Genomic DNA, 6,180 nt, shown 5'->3' on the forward strand with positions numbered 1-6,180 from the left:
TCATGTAGAATTTTAGAAGTAGAAATCAGGGAAACTGAGACAACAACAGTCTGGTAGGATCCCAATTTCTTTACTAAATATAACCATGTAATGCTGGTATATTTGTTTTCTATCACTATATAACCAAAGGTGACCACCATCATACATTTGCCATACAATGTAACCTGTCAAAGGAGCGACTACTTCATCATATGCATGGGTCCTGCCCACACAGTTTAGGTGGGCTTATACAGAACATGTACACCAGAGGCAGGAAGTTGGGAGGCCATCTTAGAATTCTGCCTACCACAGCTAGGAAATTGGTTCAATCTGTGAACTAAGAGATAAAGCCTTGACTGGGGAGCCAGGTACCATATTAAAAATTTACCAAGAGGGCGCCTGGGTGGCTCAGTTGGTTAAGAGACCGCCTTCAGCTCAGGTCATGGTCCCTGAGTCCCCGGGTTGAGTCCTGCATTGGGCTCCTAGCTCCATGGGGAAGTCTGCTTCTCCCTCTGACCCTCCCTCTTCTTGTGCTCTTTCAAATAAATAAAGAAAATCTTAAAAAAAAAAAAAAAAAGATTTACCAAGAGACACAGAGGGTGAAATAGGGAAGATGCTGCCCTTTTTGATACAGTTGGAGCAGGGAGCTGGAAATCAGAAATTGGAGTTTAGTTCTGGCTCTGCAATAATCTTACTGTGTGACTTTAACCAAATCACAACCATCTAGGGCCTCTTTTTCCTCAGCTAAAAAATAGAAATGATGAAACTAAATGAGTGTTAAGGTAAATAAAAATCCTCTGTTATCAGTATCATATGGCACTGGGGCAAGTATGAAAAACAGCTGTAGAATGTTTTTCTTCCAAACATTTTAAAGAATTGCATAATTTGCTCTGTTTGGGGACTACTGGGAATAGCCTTGCTTAATGGTAGGGGAAAAGTAGATGATTATCCCTTAAGAATGTTGCCAAAACCCAGAATTATGTGATTCAAAAAATAGAATGTTATCTCATACCTTAGCTCTGGTGTTTGCTATTTTCATCTATCTGCAATTTGTTTTAAAGTTCATTGCTTTCTTTACTGGTTTAACTCTATAATATCACTATTATATGTTTGTTTCACAACAGGTAGGATATTCTATCAAGACAATTCTGAATCAGATTCTGACTCTGCTTCTCTCTCTGCTGCTGGCTCTAAAAACTTACCTACTACCACTGAATTGAATATTCTTAACATCTCACACAGAGATTATGATAGGCATTTGAAAGATTTCATGAAAATAATTGATTCCACAAACATAATTTAAAAGCTGTAAGTAAAAAGAACTTAAATATGGCTACATAAGTTTGCTTCTATTTGGCATATTTCTTCAAAGTACATTTTCTTAGAACAAGAATTATTTGGATACCCCCTTACAGTTGTCAGTTCTCTTAGTCTGCATATTATTACTTTTCTCTCTATAACATATTTGTAAATCACAGACCTGGAAGGAACCTGAGAGTTTATCTGGCTCAGTTGAAGTGGAATTAAATGATTTCAGTTAAAACCGTCCAAGAAGTGGCAGAATCCAATACAAAACTCAGGTCTCTGTATTCCATTCAGAAGTTACTTTCATGACTCCATAGTATCCATTCATTCATCAACTTATTCACTCATTGAATAAATATCTTTTGAGTGCTACTCTAGGCCAACGTCTGTGCGGGGACATAGTGATACACTACGAATGAGAAAATAATCCTTGCTCTCCAGGAAGTTGATAAGGGAGAGGTGGGGAGGGAAGTAGACAAGCAAACAGGAAACTCTTTGACAAAAGTATGCACAGAGTACTTTGCGAATACGTAAGAAAGGATACTAACCAATTCTTGGGTGGGCAAGGAAAGCTTCCAAGAAGAGGTGACCAGAATCCTCAAGGCCAAGTAGAAATGAGCCAAACCAGTGAATGTGGGAAATGAGCATTTCAGGCAGAATGTTTAAACAGTATGTGCAGATAGAACTTTGTCTTATCCTGTGCGACTGCAAATAGTTCTATGTGATTCGGGCTTGGTATACAAAGTCAGAAATTATGATAAGTGAGAATGGAGAGATAAAGCAGAGGCTGTTCAGGAAGGGGTTGGTATGCCAGGCGGAGGAATATAAAATACACCCTGAAGGAAATGGCATAGGAAGTGGAGGATGGCAGGGAATGAGCAGATGGAACTTGAATTCTACAATGACCCTGAATTTAATGTAGAAAATGGATTGAAGAGAAGTTAAAAGTGAGGGTGGAAAGACTAATCAAATGTTGTGGTATTAATCCATAGACCTGGTTACTATAACAGAAACCTCCCCTGCCAAAGAAGTGGTGTACATGAGATCAAAGTTTTTCCTCCCTGAGATGGAGCAGAAGCAATCCAGAGCTGGTAGAGAGCAGTTCCAGGCCATGGATTCTCAGGTGTTACCCTTACCTATTGTTCCAAGATGGTTCACTATTTTTTTTAGAGGGGGAAGCAGGCTCCCCGCCGAGCAGAGAGCCCAATGCGGGGCTTGATCCCAGGACCCCGAGACCATGACCTAAGCTGAAGGCAGAGGCTTAAACCACTGAGCCATCCAGGTGCCCCCCAAGATGGTTCACTATTACCACAGATGCATTACAGCCTGAGATACAGAAAAGTGAAGAAGGGGATGTATTTCCCTTTAAGTTTATGACCTGGAACTTCTACATCACTTCAGCTCCTATCCCATTAGCCAGAATTTAGACACATGACCATTGTCTAGTGCAAAGATAGCTTCAAAATGTAGTTTTTATTCTGTGAGGCCATGTGTCCAATGAAAAAACAGGTGTTTATTTTATTTATTTATTTTCTTATTTTTAAGTAGGGTCGTGCCTAGCATGGAGCCCAACACAGGGCGTGAGCTCACAACCCTGAAATGAAGACCTGAGCTGAGATCAAGAGTCGAATGCTTAACCAACTGAGGCATCCTGGCACCTCAACAGGGGTATATTGCCTTAAAAATGGGGGAGAATAAATTTTCAGGGAAACAGCACACAGTTTCTATCATCTAAGTACAAAATATATAAGACCCAAAGCCATCTATAGATCCAATACAATCCCCAACAAAATACCAATGGCGTTATTCATAGAAATGAAAAAAAAAAAATCCTAAAACATTTATGGAACCAGAAAAGGCCCAGAGTAGCCAAAGAAACCTTGGGGAAAAAGAACAAAGGTGGAAGTGTCACACTTCTTAGTTTCAAACTCTACTATGAAGCTATAGTAATAAAAACAGTATTGTATTGGCAAAAAATAGACACAGAACCCAATGGAATACAATAGAGAGTCCAGAATTAAAACCTTGTTTATATGGTCAACTAATATTTGATAAGGTAGCCAATAAGGAAAGGATAGCTGCTTCAACAAATGGTACTGAGAAAACTAGAAAAACATATATACAGCAATGAAATTGGAACACTATTCACACCACCCACCAAAATTAACTTGAAGTGGATCAAGAACTTAAATATAATACCAGATACTATTAAATTCCAGAAGAAAATGTAGGGAAGAAACTCCATGACATTGGTCTTGGCAATGATTTCCTTTAAAGATTTATTTATTTATTTATTTATTTGACAGAGAGACAGAGACTGAGAGAGAGAGAGCAGAAGGAGGGGGAGCAGGAGAGGGAGAAGCAGTTTCCCTGCAGTGAGCCCAACATGGGGCTCGATCCCAGAACTCTGAGATCATGACCAGAGCCAAAGGCAGATGCCCAACAGACTGAGCCACCAGATGCCCCAGCAACAAATTTTTGGATATGACACCAAAAAAAAAAAAAAAATAAATAACAAAAGCAAATCAACAAATGAGACTCTATTGAGGTTAAAAGCTTATGAATAGCAAAAGAAACAATTAACAAAATGAAAACCTACAGAATGTGAGAAAATTTGTGGAAACCATATTTCAGTTAAGAAGTTAATGTCCAAAATATATAAAGAACTCACACAACTCATTAACAAAAAGACAATCCAATTTTAAAAATGAGTAGAAGACCTAAATGGACTTTTTCCCAAAGAAGTCATACACATGACCAACAGATTCATGAAAAGACACTCAACATCATTAATTATCAGGCAAATGCAAATTAAAACCCTGTTGAGATATTACCTCACATATTAGAATGGCTATAATCAAGAAGACAGAAATAACAAGTGTTGGCAAGGATTTGGAGAAAGGGGAACTCTTGTGTACTGTTGGTGGGAATGTAAATTGGTGCAGCCACTTTGAAAAACAGTATGGAGGTTCCTCAAAAAAATTAAAAATAGAACTACCATGTGATCCAGCAATTTCACTTCTGGGTATTTATCTGAAGAAAATGAAAACACTCACTTTAAGAGATGTCAGCACCACCATGATCATTCCAGCATGATTTGCGGTAGCCAAGATATGGAAACAACCTAGGTGTCCATTCACAGATGAATAGGTGAAGAAAATGCAGTAAACATTTACAATGGAGTATTATTCAACCATGGGAAAGAGGGACATTCTGCCATTTGGAACAACATGGATGGAATATGAGCACTTTATGCTAAGTGAAATGTCAGAGAAAGATGAGTACTATATGATATCACTTGTACATGCAGTTTTAGAAAGCCAAATTTTTAAAAACAGAGAATAAAATGATCATCAGGGGATAGAGGGTGAGTGGACAGGACAGAGGTTGTTTAAGGGTACGTAATTATTTGCTGTTTATGGTCCTAGGGCCCCGGGATCTGAGCCCTGGGTTGGGCTCCCTGCCCAGCAGGAAGCCTGCTTCTCCTGCCTCTGCTGCACCTCTTACTTGTGCTCTCACTCAAATAAATAAATAAAATCTTTAAAAAAATTATTTGTTGTTTAATACAATAAGCAGTACAACAGCCCCAGAGATATGACACACAGTACAGTGAATATATATATAATCATCAAACATAATATAACCAATCAATATAATCATCAAACTTGCTAAAAGACGAGGACTTCATTATTCCAGCTACTGAAAACAAAAGATAATTATGTAATGTGATAGAGGTGCTAATTATTGCTACGATGGCAATCATATTACAATATATAAATGTATGAAAGAAACATGTTATAGCCCTTGAATTTATACAAAGTTATATGTCAAATATATTTCAGTAAAAAAGAAAAGGACCTGAAGTAAGGTAGTGGCAGTGAAAATGAAAAGAGGTGTACTTGTTTGAGAGGTAAGTAGGAGGTAGAGTGGACTCAGTTTGGCTATGGAGGGTGAAGAACAAAATGATGCCAGAAATAATAACCAGGTTTCCGACTAGGGTACCTGGATGGATGATGGTGAATAACTTTTACTGAACAAGAATACAAAAGAAGAGATTTAAGGAGGAAGTAAAGAATTCAGTTTTGCACAGGAACTAGAGACACAGCAGTCTGGAAAACCTGATTCCCTAAGAGCCAATACGAAAGAGCATTTTATTTAGGCACTATCCCTTCAAAATAGAAAAAAAAAATCACTTGATTTTATTACATCACTGTCAAAACTCAAAACTATTCAGTTATTAAGGAATCCTTGGTCATCTGGATAGACCAAATACAAATTTTTTTAGTTATTTATTTGATGTACTTGATGTATTCTCCTAGTTTCCATTGTGGGTGAGCACTCCAGTCCAAAAGAACTTCCATCTCTGCTCAGATTGGCTCCTCTTACGAACTTTCCATAATAAAATGCTGAAGGCTGGAGTTCGTAAATTGCAAACTGCTCATTAGTGCTTTGAAAACACATTGTTTCCACTTACCAGCACAAAAGAATTGTTTGGAGTTTCATTCTTTAATTTTAGTTTTATTTGTGTTGTTGCTATTGGATAGGTTCTGTTTAAGAATGCTGTAAACCAGGGCAGCTGGGTGACTCAGTGGGTTAAGCCTCTGCCTTGGGCTCAGGTCATGATCTCAGGGTCCTGGGACCAAGTCCCACATTGGGATCTCTGCTCGGCAGGGAACCTGCTTCCTCCTCTCTCTCTCTCTCTCTCTCTCTGCCTGCCTCTCTGCCTACTTGTGATCTCTTTCTGTCAAATAAATAAATAAAATCTGAAGAAAAAAAAAAAAGAATGCTATAAACCATGAGAGTGCGAACATACAAAAAGGAGAGTGTAACCTGCTTCATGCTAAAAAGGACTCTTCAGAGAAAATCACCTTTATTACGGATCAAGGTTAGGTTGGA

The sequence above is a fragment of the Mustela putorius genome, unplaced genomic scaffold (assembly GCF_011764305.1).
Source record: "Mustela putorius furo isolate JIRA1106 unplaced genomic scaffold, ASM1176430v1.1 tig00003853_pilon_pilon_pilon, whole genome shotgun sequence".
Taxonomy (NCBI): Eukaryota; Metazoa; Chordata; class Mammalia; order Carnivora; family Mustelidae; genus Mustela; species Mustela putorius.